This window comes from Podarcis tiliguerta (assembly GCF_965153285.1).
Source record: "Podarcis tiliguerta genome assembly, chromosome: 3".
NCBI lineage: Eukaryota > Metazoa > Chordata > Lepidosauria > Squamata > Lacertidae > Podarcis > Podarcis tiliguerta.
Genome location: NC_139536.1, coordinates 39,120,438 through 39,138,046, shown reverse-complemented (window position 1 = coordinate 39,138,046; position 17,609 = coordinate 39,120,438). Strand labels below are relative to the sequence as shown.

General features: G+C 41.1%; 1 long non-coding RNA gene across 1 annotated transcript in view; it reads right to left on the bottom strand.

Moving 5' to 3' along the window:
* The window catches only part of LOC310673676, a 31,923-nt gene that overhangs the window by 11,216 nt on the left and 3,098 nt on the right, over positions 1–17,609 (bottom strand). Inside the window, exon 2 of the long non-coding RNA XR_014509178.1 lies at positions 541–656. This is a non-coding gene — a long non-coding RNA (uncharacterized lncRNA). The remainder of the gene's footprint in view (positions 1–540; positions 657–17,609) is intronic.

The following is a 17,609-nucleotide window of genomic DNA, read 5'->3' as shown; positions in this document are numbered from 1 at the left end:
ATCATACTACAGGTCTTAAGAGCTGCAGGTACCAGAATAACTGGATTCAACCAAGCCCTGAACTTTTCACCCCGTAAACTCTGTGGCAGACACTGTCGCTCAAGTCAATCTCTTATACACGGTAATTGAACTGTTAAATTATTACATAGTCATGTCTAGATGGCTGTTGCCCATTACAAATTAATCATGTCTGGTGTAGAAGATGGGATCTGGCTAGGTTTACATGATTAATTTATCATACATTTATCTTCTTATGGCCATATCCAGCACTCTTAATTCCAATTTGCTTAATTCCAATTTGCTCTCTGATTATTTAAACACAACCGCTCACAACCGCACAAAATGCCTATTAGCCTACAGTTTTAATTTGCCATCCTTCCTTTTCATCCTACCATGGCTTTCATTCTCAAAGCTTTTTAGTTTCAGTTAGCATCTCAATATCTCAACTGTGGTGACATGTCATCGCTTCAAGATGTGAGTTTGAGAGAAAAGTTATGAGCTTTAAAAGCAGTTCGTACAGAAATACCATTTAATTCTTACCTGTTTCTAGCTGAGACAGGAAGGTAAAAGTTAACAGCCAAAACACATCAGTTTGTGAAATCTTGGTTTTTATGGGACGAAATGCTGCCATTCTTTTTTCCCCCTCATCTGATTTTCTGAAAAGTGACAAATTAAGGTAGTTACACAATGATGCACCATCTCTCAGCTCAAAGTGACTTAGTTGCTCTTCCAAGCAGAATGTACACAAGATAAAGTAAATTGGGGGGGGGGGGGGGACGACTGGCTTTATACATGCCTCTAACGTATCATAGTCATTATTTCTTTTCCCACCCCCGCCATTGTGGTATTTTGCCATGCATGGAGTTGCATGTGTGAAGCGCTACCATATGAACCTGTTTCTGTATTCCATCTCTGCATAAAACTGTAAAGCATATTTGGCGTAATTCTGAAGGTGGCTGCTTTGCCTGTGTGTAGAGTTTTCCTGGGAAAGCTTCCTTGATTGACCAACATTTCAGTTTCCCATGTTGGAAACCCTACCCATGAATAAGGCAGCCAGACTAAGGCTGGTTGGGAAATGTGTGTCAGGTATTATTCACCGTCAAGGAGGCCAGACTTATCTTGTGCGTGGTCCCTTGGCCCTTTGAAACTGGATGCCTGGAGAGGTTTTTATGTGTGTCACATGAAACATGAATTCTAGGCCAGTGAAGAAAAATATTGTTTAAATGCTTAATGAAAACAAAACTTAAGTCAGAACCAAAGATATATTAAAAAGTATATTTTCACATTACTTTTTCTTTAATGAACATGCATGCTTCATTTTGTACTAATGGCAAAGCTCCAAGTAACAGACATGTCCAGAAAGAAATATGTTGTTTTTCAAGTACTTAAATGAATGGGACATTTATTTTGTTTCTCTTTCTAAATCTTCTTAATTTATGTTCGTCTTCTGAAAGAGAAAACAAACAGCCTGATCTGGATTTCTGAACTGAATAAATTGAAAGAGACAAAATCCTTGGGTTGTTAGCTTATGCTTTTATCATAAATTATATTAACTAGATTTATATTCCAGTCCTCCAGGGTTTAAAATAATTGTCATGTTATGGTAGCAGTCAAGGACATGAACATCGTGATGGCAATAGTCAAAACTTCTTTCTTTAATCAGTATTATATAAATAAATGAGATTTTCCCCTATTCGTTTTCGTTAGTTGCAGCATTTTAGTTTTCCACATTCTCCAGAATTAACAAATCCTTAAATGCTATGCTGGTTCCCAAGAAAAATGTAGATTTGTACATCTCTCAATAATTAGTTATGAATTAAAACAAAGCATGTCACAAAGCATTCATTGTTATGTAAAGAGGTACTTCCCCTTGTCTGGGACATTATGATCCTCCATCTGGCCCTGAACTTCATCACCTCATAAAGATCTGCTCTTATTTATCAATATGTGCACAAAATATTAATTTCACTTGGAAAGTCTATTTTTTTAATTCTCCTAAAAGAAAAGCAGTATGTCTAAGATCAGATGTCCCAACCCAGCTAGGGGCCACACACACACACACACACACACACTCTGCACCTTACCCCAATCCAATCCAACAGTCAGGGATTCACAGGGATTCACAACCCCTATCACTACTGATGAACTGTTTAGGTAGGTAAGCAAAAGTTAGATAGATCTTCAACTCTTTCCATGACAAGCAGCTGATTAGGGCAGTCTCAGTTTCTGTTACCTGGCCACTATGAGCACACTTTCTGGGCTACTGGGTATAGGGCCAGGGCCCGGTGCAGCCCAACAGAACTCCAAACAACCCCTAAGATTCCTCAGTGCACAATGAAAAGAATGAATGCATCCACAGCTAAAGTTCAAGATGACTCTCAAGGCAACACTGGCAGTAAGCTAAGCCAATCAGACTTAGCTAAGCCAATCAACCTTTGGTATTGCAGGGCCAATGAAACCAGAAACAGGGCATGTTGAGAAGGCTTGCTGCTCTGGTATTCTCATTGACCCCACAACCCTAAAGCTGGTACCTGAATGGTAGAATTTACTGCTAGTTTCGCCCTGGCTCTAGCAATATTTAAAATTAAAATGCTAGGCAGCTGAAGCCTCAATGGAGCTTGCTAGGAGAGTAATTTGCAGAGTGTGGGCCAGCAGACTTGCCAACTTGCCTGCCTGCCTGCAAGACAGAGGGAAGGGGGGAGAGAGAAGTGTGGTTGCTGTCACTCTTCATTAGCTTTGAGATAACACTTGCAACATTAAAATGTTAGCTTGGACATTCCTTAGGGTGCCAATCTATACTGTATGTAACATCTACATGAAACCGCTGAGCGGGGTCATCCAAAGTTTTAGAGTACGTTGTCAGAAATATGCTGATGACATGCAGCTCTACTCCTTTACATCTTCCGGTGTGGCAGTAGATGTGCTGGACCTTTGTCTTGCCTCGGAAATCGACTGGATGAGAGCCAACAAACTGAAGCTCAATCCAGATAAGAGTGAGGCACTGTTAGTGGGTGGTTCCCTAGACCAGATGGATGGGAGGTTGCCTGTTCTTGATGGGGTTACACTCCCCCTGAAGGAGCAGGTACGCAGCTTGGGGGTACTTCTGGGTCTGTTGCTATCATTTGAGGCTCAGGTGGCCTCAGTGGTGCAGAGTGCCTTCTATCAGCTTTGGCTGGTGGCCCAGCTGCACCACATCTGGGCAGGGATAGTCTAATTTCTGTCATCTATGCTCTGACAACCTCTGAGTTAAGTTACTGCAACATGTTATATGTGGGGCTGCCTCTGAAGACAGTTCAGAAACTTCACGTTGGGCAGAATTCAGCAGTCAAGTTGCTCACTGGGGCAAGATGGTTTGAGCATATAATGCCAACCCTGATCCAACTGCACTGGCTACCAATTAGTTTCCAATTCAAAGTGCTGGTTTTGACCTACAAAGCCCTAATCAGCTCAGGATTGCATCTCAAGGACCACTTCTCCGCATAGGAACAGACCCGGACCCTGCAATCATTATCTGAGGCCCATCTTTGTGTGCCGCCCCCATGGGAGGGGTAAAAGGCGGCAACACAAGAAACAGGGCTTTTTGCAGTGGTATTTTGTATTTTTATATTGTGAACCACCCTGTGATCTTTGGATGGAGGGCAGTATACAACTATAATAACAACAACAGCCAAAACAACAACACCTCTTTCTCCAGGGTAAAGTCTATCTTTGAAGGACTGATATTGCTATCTTTGTAAGATGGAAGGCGCAACTCAGTTGTTCACTTATCTCAGGGGTGAGACACCTGTGGCTCTCCAGATGTTGGTTGGACTCCCAAAGCTCTTCAACCCAGCCAAAATGAGCAATGGTCAGGCAACTTCGGGAGGAGAATATATTTTCCATACCCGCTCCCAGAGAGAGGGGTTCACCAATGGGTTTCAGCTTAGCTTCCCCTTCAAAACAGATGCATTTCCCAAAGGTTTTATGATGTGCTGAATTCTAGAACCACTTCTAAAAATGGCTAAAGGGAGTTCTTCTCCACAAACAGAGCATGTCTCTGCTTGAGTTGCCGCTGCTGCTGCAGCTCTGCCTCACAGGGATTTATTTGCTACATTAAAGAAAACAGGTACATCCAAATCTCAAAGCAACGGCGAGGAGAAGGTGCACTTGGCCTGGCAGGCTCATAAAACAGTGATGTGGTCACCTCATGTTTTTAGGAGCTAGTAGGCAGGTTTCTGGGACGAGCTTGCTAGGGAAAGAGAAAATGAGATAGGAAAACTGAGGGCATGAGGGCATTGTGGAAAAAGTGGTGCACTAGGGGCAAGGAAATAAAGCATGGATGAGAAGTTGGGTAAGCACTGGGAAGTGGGTGGTCACCTTGACCAGCCCCCCTCAAACCTGACAATACCTCTTGCTCAAATGGGCTTGCCTTATGTTATGAAGAGCTGCTGTTTGAGAAAGACAAGCCAAAGTCTTTAGGGCATTAATTAAATTGCTCTTTTGTATTGGCTGAAGCAGCCTGAAGAGCTTGCCATGAGCTTAGGAAAGAGAGAGAAGAAGAAAAAGCTTTCTTAAATCTACTACAAGTTTGAAAGGACACAGGATTGTTCCACACACACAGACACAATACACCTTCTGCCTCTCATATCACTCCCTCAATTAGGTTGTGAAGCCTCTCTTCATTTTAAAACATCCTTCACGTATCTTATATTAAAATAGGTTATTTCTTGAATTAATTAAAGGGGAGAAGCGGGGTGAATTTATAAAGAACAGAGCACATTTAAGTGGCCAACCACGTCCAAGCACCTTTTATCCTTACAGTAAAGCAATTAATCACCATAAACTCATTTTGTCTAAAAGCAGTAGCAATAGATTGTTCCATTTAAATCACTTTATTGTCCAGTCTGATGTCAGATCACCTAAATAGACATGCTTATAAATTCCTTGTATGGGAACATTGTATGTTTTGAAGGTTAGTTAGGATGGGAATGTTTTGTGCCAGTTGCTGGCAAGAGCTAGATGCTTTAATTTCTGCAAAAATTATACTTCCAAGGTTTATCAAGATGGGTGGCGCACATATAAGAGTCTGAATGGGCAAAGTCACAACCTAAGACCTGGAACGAGATGCACTCAGGATATATCTATCATCATCATCATCATCTCTCTAAGAGCAAAAATCCTCTCCTCTCTGTTCCTGCTCAAGCCTACTGAATGAGCAGCTAATGGGGAACCAAAGCAACATTTGGTGAGATCATGACAAAGTTTAAAAGTTTGAAGCAGAAGAAAAGCAGTTTCAAATTATACTTACATACTGGCAAAGACTAGATCTCATCTGAGTCGTTTTACATTAGGTACTGGGGAACCTGTGGCCCTTCACATGTTGTTAGACTCCAACTCCTATCAGTCCTGGCCAATGTAGCCCATGGTTAGGAATGATGGGAGTTGTAGTCCAACAACATCTGAAGGGCTACAGATCCCACTACCCTAAGCAGCACCAAAGGCAGATGAGATGAAGAGGGTTAATGCTCTAGAGTTCAGTCACACCCGGTGGCACTTTTGGATGGCCTCAAGATGTGCCTGCAAAAAACAAAGAAATCTTCACTCCTGGCTAATTTTCTATTGGGCTACTCAATAGTATTGCTGAGGTTGTCAGTAAACTTTTATTCTGTGATCCTAAAAAAAACACACAAGCCTTTACGATCAGAATTTTTTTGGGGGGAGGGGTCGTTCCTAGAGATATCATTCAGACCAAACCCCCTCCCATCATAGAGTAACTGCAATAAATCAATTTTTAGAGCAAGTTGCAGCAGTCCTGTACTGTTTGAAATTTTTTTCTTTCTTCTATTTTGATTAACAATTGCATCTGCAAGCTTTTGTTCTTGATGGTGACAAAAAGTGACAGGCTTCACATGAAGCCCCATCACTATTTACTACAGCAGTAGAAATCTGGCAAATTATTTTAAAACAAATAAACACAGCTGTAGGAAACATTTCCCTAGTTTCTTCTACATTCTACAAGCTGGAACTATTTCTTATTCACTCCCCCTCTCCGAATCTCATTTTAAACATTTTCCTGTCAAATGCACTGAAGTTCAGCCAGGGAAAAACATAAAACCAGTCTGGAGAAAAATTGTATAAATTTGCATCTGCAGAGAAAGACTGCAGACAAGCTGGAAACGATTCAGGAGAGTGTCACAAGAGGAACAGGTCTCCAAGGCAAGTTGTGTCAAGACAAGCTGAAGGAACTGGGTCTGTTTACCCTGGAGAAAAGAAGATTAAAGGAGGCATATGCTGGCAGTTTTCACAGATCTAAAAGGATCTCAAAAAAGAAGAGAGAAGGAAGTGGTACAAATTGCTAATTGGAGCCACTCAGGATAGGACAAAAAGCAAAAAACCTACAAAAATTAAACTACAGGAAGATAGGTTAATCATCAAGAGAAAAACATTGTTTCTATAAGCAGTTCAGCAAAGGAGTCAACTGCTTAAGCAAATCTTGGGGTCACCTTTCCTAGAGATTTCAGTGAAAAAGCTGAACTGGCAACTATTGGTGATGTTCAGACATATTAGGTGGAATTCAATGAACAAACATTCCCATCTGTCCAGCTTGCCAGAGAGAACGATTCCCCCCTCCACTCATTTGCTGGTTCTGGGGTTCTCCCGAGCCCAGCAAACCAATTTCAGGGGTGCACAAGGAGGAAAGCTGTATTGCACAAGCAGAAATCCTTCCCCAGTTCTTCCACTGACAGAATCTGGCCCAGAACACTGGTGGTGGTGTTCTGCATGGTCTACAATCGAAGTCACTCATGAAGTTTTATTCAGATGTTCCCGATTTTGAAATTTGCAGGTGTTAAGAATTCCAAAGTACAGTTCTGTCACATTGCCTCTTATGGGTCATTCTCCCTTTTTTGAGATCCTTTTAGATCTGACTCAATGGGTCATTGAGAGCCAGTGTGGTGTAGTGGTTAAGAGCGGTAGACTCGTAATCTGGGGAACTGGGTTCGCGTCTCCGCTCCTCCACATGCAGCTGCTGGGTGACCTTGGGCTAGTCACACTTCTCTGAAGTCTCTCAGCCCCACTCACCTCACAGAGTGTTTGTTGTGGGGGAGGAAGGGAAAGGAGAATGTTAGCTGCTTTGAGACTCCTTTGGGTAGTGATAAAGCAGGATATCAAATCCAAACTCTTCTTCTTCTTCTTCCTTACTATTCAGTTTCTCTTTATAGGTGGATTTTTTCTGAAAGGCAGGGCAGTAAATAATCTAAATGTACATACGTAACACACGGAGACCAGGTTGGCCCAGTAGACTGGGTCTCTGGGAAAAAAATGTATTCCAGGTCTATTCCTCTATTGGTTCCCAAGTGGGTAGACCTGCTGTCCACCTATGGGTGGACATGGCATTCAGATAATGTCTTTCCACCCTTTCTTCCTTCCTCTGGCTCCTTTTACCTCCTCCAGCCCTTAATTAATAGCAGTGCTGCTACAATCATCTTCACGGCCTCCTGACTGCGCTTTCTAGGTTAACAACACTGAACTACACTTTGGGATTGTCATACACTGCCTTCCCCCTTCCTTCAGAAAAAAAAAAGTTTAACAACACCTGGTTACTTTGCAGGACTCGTGTAAGTACCTACAGAGTCTCAGCCACATTCCTGCAAATGGGTACAATGGTGGACTTTACCTGCACTGGCGTTTTTTAAATGTAATTTTTAAAATGAGAAGGAAAAATCAGAAGGAAACCACACACAGAGAGAGAATATGTTAGAAAGATAACAATGCATGGAATGGAGAAAGAGGATAGAGAAAAGTTTTTCTCTCTGTCTCATAATACTAGAACTAGATGGAACGACTCCCCTAAGAAAAAGGGTTGCAACATTTAGGATTTTTAAGTTTAGAAAAAAGGTGACTAATAGGCAACATGACAGAAGTTTCAGGACAGATAAATAGCAAGTACTTCTTCATGCAGCACACAGTTAAACTAAGGAACTCTCTCGCACAAGAGGCCACCAACTTAGATGGCCTTAAAAGACAATTGGACAAATTCATAGAGGAGAAAGCTATCAATGGCTGCTAGTCATGATGGCTATACTCTGCCTCCACAACTGAAGGCAGTACAGTGGTACCTCGGGTTACATATGCTTCAGGTTACAGACGCTTCAGGTTACAGACTCCGCTAACCCAGAAATAGTACCTCAGGTTAAGAACTTTGCTTCAAGATGAGAACAGAAATCGTGCTCTGGCGGCGCGGCGGCAGCAGGAGGCCCATTAGCTAAAGTGGTGCTTCAGGTTAAGAACAGTTTCAGGTTAAGAACGGACCTCTGGAATAAATTAAGTACTTAACCTGAGGTACCACTGTAATGTGTCTGAATACCAGCTGCTGGAGACCACTAGAGGGGAGAATACTCTTTGGCTTGAATCCTGTTTGAGGGTTTCCCACAGACATCTAGCTGGCCACTCTGAGAACAGGTGCTGGACTATAAGGGCCCAATCCAGCAGGCTCTTATGTTCCTACATTCTTATCTGCTTTCCTAAATGCCAGTCATTGCTATGCCTTCATTAGCTTGAGACACTGAAATATGGGTACAGCCTTGTTCTTACTAGGTAAGGACACCACTGTTCTACCAGGAGATGTAACCAAAAGTCTTCCTCTCAAGATCAGGTAGAGAGTAGATGTGTTTGAAATTTGAAACTGGCTGGCAAGAAGCAGCCTCGAGGTGTAGTTACATTTGGGGGACTGTTAATGCCTGCTTTCTTTCCACTTAGTAGATTCTCCTCAGAAAGGTAAATATGAAAAAACTTTCTCTGGAGATTAGAAATCCTCTGGAAAGCATCCTTAATTTTTTAGCAACTTCCTTTTCTTTTTTTAAGAAGAGCTTCTGAAAAGTAGTAGAGTTTTAGATGAAGTCATGGCAATATAGATTTTTTTTCAAGGGCATATACTTTACTATACTTTACTAATCTATTTCTCCACATTAAGTGGGAGGGGAGGGAAACACTGCAATATTAGCTGAGGGAGAAATAACATTAGCTTTATTTAAAGTTCAATCTAATTTTACCTCATTTTGTTCTCAAACCCATGAAGATTACAGATGTTTGGAATTCACTCACGCCCAAAGAAATTATGCAATCTATTTGTGTAAGTATCTAAGGATTAATATTTGTAGGCACTGATCCTTTTTGCGTGAGTCAAGCTAGTACAGTCAAGAGAATTCGCCAATCTCTTTTTATTTGCCGGTGAAATGTAAGTATAATTAAAGACGGAAGGTTCCAGAAGGTGGACATCTTGTTCAAACAACTTTCAAACACCCTACCACAGCTTAGAAGTTTTGATAATACTCAGCACAGTTTTTTGACATTGTATTAACTACCAAGCAGCCAGGCATTGCAAGAGCAAGCCCACTCCAAATTCATTTCCTTTGCTTGTTATTGCCCTTCCCAGGGAGAGGCAGGAAAGACAAAAGGTAGCTTCATGGTGCAAGAAAACTAGACTGAAGAAAATACAGCCTTCCATGGGAGTCAAATAATAGTAATGTTCTTGTGATACGACTCTGGCCCCCTCCTCTGCTGCTTCTTTGGTTGCTTCTCAGTGAGCATCAAAGAAAAGAAGAGGCATGCCAAGCAAACTCCCCAGGAGGACTTCTTCATAGGTCTTCCCTCTTGACCAGGCTACAATGAAGGCTCTGAGGGCTACCTTCAAGTGCTACTTGGTAAAGGAACAGAAGAAGATGGGCAAATGAGTATCACACTTGTGATGCAGAAAACATCTACAGCATAAAAAGCTGGCACAAGACGAGTGGGGAAGAGTCCCATGGCCATGGAACCATGATACAGTACTTCTCCCTTGTGCCCCACACCTGAATGACCCAGTGGGTGAGCAAACCAGGAGAACCTTCAAAACAGATCTTAAGAGTGCAGGAAATAGGGGTACAGACAGTCTAGTAAAAAAAGCTTGAACTCAACCCATTTGGGTTTTACAAATTCAAAACCAGCACTTTGAACTAGTTCTGGAAACACACCAATAACCAGTGCAGCTGTTATAATAAAGGTGTTGCATATGTTAACCACCTCACCTCCAACAGAACTCTGGCAGTTGCGTTCTGTACAGAACTTAGTATAACAACATCTGGAGGGCCACAGACTCCCCATCTCTGGTTAAGCCATCTTGCCTTGGGTTTACTATCATATTTCTGTGAAGAGGATGATCACTGTGAGTTGGTCTTAACACAATCCCTGGCCAGAACCTTGGAACTGACATAAACAGTGTTAGAAATGGAGATATGAAAGCTAGGAGCTAAATGGCATCTTAAACCTAGGTTATGGGAGCAACAATGGAATGTCTAGGCATGCTTTTTTTTTAATAACTCTTCTCCAGTCTTCAGAGAGTAGCTGAAAGTGGGGAAGCAGAAAAAGGTCCTCCTTTCCTTCCACTCTGCAGTTTTAATCTGAAATCTTAGGCGCAGTACTGCGTCCCAAGCTCAGATACTAATTAAATTCTCTGTCGTAATTTGCGCCTAGAACAATGGGAGTTTCGAACACTGGAAACAAACCTCAGGGGTGACATTTTTAATGCAGTGCACTTTTGGATGCAGAATCTACACAGAAAAGACCTTGAAAATAGTCCTTCTACGATACCTGCAGAGTAGTAAACCATGTCCCCACATTTCAAACACTTGTCATTAAATTTTCTTTCTGTATGCAAAAAATGTACACAAAGTGTCTGGAAGAAAAAATGACCTCAAGAACTATATTGACTTTGCCATTAGGTTACAGCTAACTTTCACATATTGGAGTAACAAACAAAAAAATTCCAAAATTAAAAGGTGATGTGTTTCCATGGGAGATAGTTGTTAGAGATTTGCTTCTTGATACAGGACCAATCTGGGATGTACTGAACTGGAAAAACTGTATCTCACCTTCTCTCACTCCACACACTTAGGATGTTGTAACCTAGATTTGTATTTGTGTGTGAGAGAGGGGGGGGGGACAGTTGAGATAGGGACAGAATTCTGGGTTCTGTACATGCAAGAAAGTGTCTTCACAGAAAGCTTTCTGTCTCTAGAGATCTACTGTGTTGCATCAGATCTCTCTTAATATCTGATGTGACTGTCTATTGGAGTGCTTTAAGCTCTGAATTCACTTACGCTCAACCTGTACATTGGTAAATAAATTCAAGTTTTACAAAAGGCCATAAACTGCCAGTGATCTCTTTCCCAATGAAACCAAACCAGGGCAAGTACTCTACTCATGTAACTTCTCACCAGGAAAAGGAGCAAACCTAACAGTATGAAGTGAGCCATATGGTAGCTCACTGGGAGTACACACAAGAAGAGCACTGGTGACTCAAAATTAAAGACATATCTAGTCCGTAACCCCCTTTCCCACAGTGGCCAACCAGAAGCCAATGCTAAGACCACAAACAGGACTTCAGCATGACAGCCTTCTCCCACTGTTGTACCTCAGTGATTGACATCAGATGCACAGTGTCTCTGGTCTTGGAAGTAGCATTTGGCCATCACTGGAAGCTTCATCCTCCATGAAGTTGAACTTAAAGAAATTCCACACATTCCTGTTGGAGTTTTTCCGTTCATTCCTCTTTGCTGCCTTCAACAAGGAGGAATTAATGATACAGAAATGTTATGTGCTTTGGAATGTGGAGCCAATCCAGTTTTATGAATTTGTGCTAGTGAAATGGATTGTGAAAGCTATTTATTTAGGAAGAGAGCCCTCGCCCCTCTGTCAAGAGTCCAAGCCCTTGGCAGGATCATTTCCTGGAGATGAAATGGCTCCTTTCCAGATTGTGCCTTGGCAGACATTTGGGCTGTGCTTGGCCCTACGAGAGTCCTCCTTACAGGGCATTATTTAATCAGTGAGTATAATGATAATGTAATTATTGTACTTAATGCCTCATATTTTATACTGATCATTTTCACAGATCATTGATAACAGTTTTATAGAGCTTTACATATTTGTTTTTACAAGCTGTTACACAAAATAGGCCTCTGGAATTACAGACCTTTGGATAAACACCCAGAGAATTCTGCAATAGACATTGGTTTTGATCTAGGGATCCTCACATTCAGTAGCATGGAATCTGAATTTCAAGCATATGGGATTTCCGGTAGTTAGAAGGAAGGTTCAAACAATTATGTACTCTTGCACATGAGCAGCTGTGCTCATTATCATGCCCTGTGGATGCCCAGGATGGAGGTGAGAAATGTTACTTTAGCGGTCACCAATCTTTGGAATTTTGAAAGCACCACTCACTCTGATTGCTTCACTCCCTCTCACTACTTATTCAACAACCTGGTGCCCTCCAGTTATTGTTGAACTACAACCAGCCAGCCATGCTGCTGAGAGTTGTACTACAACAGCATGTGTAGGGCATTCCAGGTTGGCAAAGGTTGACTTAGCATGATGTCTGGATTAGCACTTGTGGCTTGTTTCTCTCTAAAGCACAACGTAAAGCCAATATACAATTGTACTACAGTCAGGTTGGGTTAAGGCAACCTCAAATTGCCCCAGGTTGAATTGGGTTGACCAGAACTGAGCTGGGACTGTCAAAAGGTGAGTGATCTGCATGGACCTCCTTCTCACCCCCAACCAGATTTAATTATGGTTTAAAACCTAGGGTTGGGGACACAAAGAGACAAACACAGGCAAACTGCATGATTCATATTTGCATTTTTACATGTAACTAAAGCACACAATCCTAATAATATTTATTCAGAAGTAAGCCTTAATTACTCCCTTGTAAGGGTGAGAGAAAACTGAAGATGGATAAATGACCATATCTAGAGCCCCTTCAGGACCAGCACAATAGGATGGATTGGATGGTAGTACAGAATTTTCCCTTTTCTCTTCCTGGGATAAAACTATGTTGCTTCTGTAGATTCCAATACATATGTCAGTTAGAGGCTTGGTGTGTGCCCCCTCTCGCTCCCAATTTTCAGGAGAATATGGGAGGAATATTATGGTTCCATCCTGGTACACTGAATCAATGCCCTATTTAAAACTGGTTCAGAAGATTGTGAATGCAGATGGCAGGGCAAGGAAAGCTACACAGTGATGTCATGATTTATGGCAATCATTTCAACAATTTTAGATAGCAATAAAGCAGAAATAGTATATATGCAATGAATAAATATACAGCCTTTTTGATAGCAGAACTTAGCTTTCAGTGCAGCAAGGGAACACACACTTTGGAATACTGGAACACTCTGTTGTTAAAGTAAACAAGGGACACATTTAGAACTAAGTTCATTTGTCAAGTTGACAGGGCTTGGAAGCTCCCTGCATGCAAAATGAAGGAGCATCTGGCTATCAAGAATATTTAAGTTCTTGCCTAGTTATCTCTCTTATTCTTTCATCTCCTAAAATGAGTGAAAGGTGTTAAGAAGCATCACTGCAGAAAACATGAACAGGTCCTCCAAACTCTGTTGAGGAGTCCACAGTTTTAGATGCAAGACAATGAAAATTAAACACCCTAATGCAGAAGATTAGGTTTGGTACCAGCGATGGGCAAAGTCCTCAAAGCTTACCCTCGTTCCAAGGAAACCAAATGCTGGGTAAGCACCTGGAACCCCTGGAAACTCACACTGCTTGGTGATTGGGGAGGTGTACAACAATATTATAATTTCCCGTGGCATCAGTTTCTTACTCCCTGAACTGCCATGATAGCTAGTTGGAGAAGAAAACCAGAGTTGTTAAATCACTTTGGGAGGTTTCCTAGGAAGCAATTAATAAATGGAAATAAATACATGAATAAATCTGCAGGTGCTTTGACCAGCTGATGTCAAGCCTTGGGGGTTTGTAATGGGACGTCAGGAAATGAGCTGTCTTCCTACTTTCTGCCTCAGGTAGCAGGCTAGGCCATCTCCTCTATATATACTTTGTGGGTCTCCTCCAATCTGCAGTTTCAGTAGTAGCCCCTATACTGATAGTCTCCTGCAGATTTAGCTGATCATCCAACTCTGAGGTGTCTCCCCTTTGCTTTTGTCTTTTATTTTTTTTACTAAACCTAATGAGGCTTTGACAAGTTAAGCGTCTCTGAAGAACTGACATAGATCTTCTTCTTGGCTCTATGGCCTGCAGCTTAAGGTACATTTGAGCTACTTAGATGTATTGTTACTACAGTGGTAGTACTTAATTCGTTCCGGAGGTCCGTTCTTAACCTGAAACTGTTCTTAACCTGAAGCACCACTTTAGCTAATGGGGCCTTCTGCTGCCACCACGCCACCGGAGCACGATTTCTGTTCTCATCCTGAAGAAAAGTTCTTAACCCGAGGTACTATTTCTGGGTTAGCGGAGTCTGTAGCCTGAAGTGTCTGTAACCTGAAGCATATGTAACCCGAGGTACCAGTGTATTGGTCAACTATTCTTTGAAAAAACACTGTATTAGTTACATTAATTTAAAATAGTTGTGCTGTGCAAGTATCACCATCTTTACTCCAAAACAAGTCCCCCTCTTCAGTAATACCTCTGTGCATAGTAAGTGGGTTTGGAATCACAGGCTTAGTTCTGTTTAGAAATAGAATGCTGCTGCTCTTAGGGGCACAGCTGGGGACAAAATTAAGTGGGGGGCTTAGTACAAAAGTAGCTAGGGTGTGATGTGCTTAAGTTTCACAGAAGTCAAACCTAAGTATTATGGAGAAAGATTTGGATGGGACCTAGGGATGGGATCTATTTGGCAATTTTGGTTTCTCACTTCCCCATCTTCAGTTCAGTTCGCCGCATTTCCACATCAGTTTGTGAATTCTTTTTTAAAAATTTCTCATGAAAATTCATCTGTATTTTAGTGCAAATTTCTCCTAATACACACAATTTGTATGCAATTTTTGCCAATGTACCAATTTTTGAAAAACATATATAATGCAAATTATGTGTGTATGCTAATATCTGCAACTTTTATGTACCCCAGTATACACATTTTTGTACACAATACTTGACTGGAGAAATACGTTTCAAAATTAAGAGAAGTGTAAATTTCAAAGGATGACTGGCTGTGTTTTGGTTTGGTTTGGTTTGATTACTGATTTGGAAAGTGTACATTTGGTAGGTTCACCTTTAAATGTAAACTGAATTTAATTTCTTCCCCCATTCCTGGCAGCACCTCTTTTCTACCACATCAGAGCGATACAGCTCTAGATGCCACTGTTTTCCATTTAAAGTGAGAAATTGTTTTTGGAGCAAGAAACACACACACTCTTCTCATTTCCATTGCTTAGAATTTTCACAAGTAATATATTAACAACCTGCAAATGAGATTTAAATAGAAATGACCCTTATTTTGTTTCAGAAACGAACAAATGGTGTTAGAGTACAATCTGTCCACATCACGGATGACAGAAAGTCATGACCTTTGCCGCCCTGTAAGATTCTGTTCAAATGTGGAAGCATGTCAAAAAATCACTGCATTCTAAAACTGGCTATTATACATTTTTTAAAATAAATAATAGTGCACAATTTGTCCAAGAATGCAGTACACGACTGCCTCTTGGACAAAACACCAATAGCAATTAACATTAATAAAGAGTCATAGAGCTCAATATTAAAACAGCAAGCGATCCCAGCCAAGTTGTAATCATGTCTAATAGCAGAAAGGACATTCAGCTCTCCTCGTTTACCAAAGACCTTGACAACCTTTATGAAGGACTGTCTTGGAAAAGAGACGGTGACCTCCTTTGTGTTCAAGATTTTTTCTTTCCCCGCCCCCAATGAATATATGGCTCATTAGTCAATGTTATAAGACAGCCAACCTTGAGATGCACTCATTTAATATGGAGTCAAAACTGTCAACAGAAGGAGGCCCTTGACATCTTCCTGCCCTCCTTTGGTCCATCAAAAAGGGGAAATAAAGATTTAGATTGATTGATGGGGTTGGCTGAATGTCAATAAAGCTGGCTTCCTGCCAGTGATTATAATTTGTAGCCCTCATTCCTCAAATAACTTGTGTTTCAGACAAGAAGTTGGCAGGAGACACAGGTCCTGATCCAAGGAGAACAAACCATATACACTAAAGCAGGCTTTCTTTGCCTATAGCTTGAAATCCAAGGTTGGGTCTTCACAAAACAGAAAAAGGTCACATTGCCAGGCGTGCTTTTGCATGAAATCTCTGGATTGCCAGAGAATGACAATCCATCAAGGACTTGCTCTTCAGCCAAAAGTTTTGAAATTCTCTGTGAAAGAGCTGCTAAATAACTAAAGACTGAAGATAAATAACAAGTGGTTCTGCCTCAGCCGTCTTCATGGTTTTAAGACAAATTTCATAATCCTAAAGGAAATAATCGATGTACCAATTTGAACTGTCGTGTGCTTGTGCTTATGTAGCCAAAACGGGAGCACTGATGCACCAAAGTACCAGCAGACTCAAGGTAATGCTGAGGTACACACAAGTACAGGGGTGAAAATGTACGGTGCGAGGGTGAAAATGGGAACTCCAAAATAATTCCATGCATAACTCCAAGGCATGAATGTTGAGAGATTGGAGAGTGAGGGAATGACAACTGCGTGGGAAAGGGAAATAGAATAAAGAGGCTGGATATATGATCAATACACCCACACGCCCTGGCAAACAGAGATAACAACTCATTCTCAGGCAACTGGAATGTCTTTTTAAAGCAGTCAGCAAGCCTTCTTCTATAGTATTCCATAGGCTCCAAATCAATGCAGAGTACTATCAATAACTGTACTTAAACCACAAATCGGCAATCCTGAATCACATCTTTGCAAATTGGTTATCACCTGTGTTTATCTGAGGGAGACAGTTACCTTCAAGCATATTATGACTGGAAGACCTTATTATATCAAACAAAACATCACTTGCAGGTCCTGCAATGTAATTTACATTGCTGAGTGGAAATGTCTATGATGACATATTCAGTATGTGTGTAAAACAACAACTGATCTACACACGTATTTGAGGAAGCACAAATCTACAGTCTTAATGAACAATCAGTTGCAAAGCAGTTCAATTCAGATGACCACCACTGAGCTGTCTCTGCAACAGAGACGCCACCTGATTCAAAACCACTGCAAGTAAGAGAAAACTTGTGGCGACCTAGACTTGATACTTTACTACCATATGGCCTAAACCCTGGGGATAGAACCAAAGATGCCCATGTCCATGTAAGATAGTAACCTGCCTGCTTCGGTTGCAAACACACAGATGTGCAAATCATTATGATTTATTTAATTTATAAATCATTTCCTTTGAGGAATCTCAAAGTGATGGCCCAATACATTAAAACATATACAAAAGAATGCATACAGAAAAAACAATTACAAGAATAAAAGTTTAAAAATACATATATTTTTTAAAAGTTCAAATACAATACAGATACAGATTGGAGCGAAAATCTCCACTTGTAAAGCTTATTGAAAGAGGAAAGTCTTCAACAGGCACATGCATATGTAAGCTATCAAGGGGCTCCAGTGGATGTAAGGGGAGTACTAAAAGATGGAACCAGCACTAAGTATAGGTTAGGGATCTTTTAAAAGTACATTGAACGGTAAGTACTCTTGATTGTACTTGAATGACTACCTATTTTGATTTTAAAATTATCCCTTAAATTAGAATCTTCTTATTCCCTTCTCTTTAGGAAAGCCAGAGGCCACACTATTATTTTTATAGAGAAGGA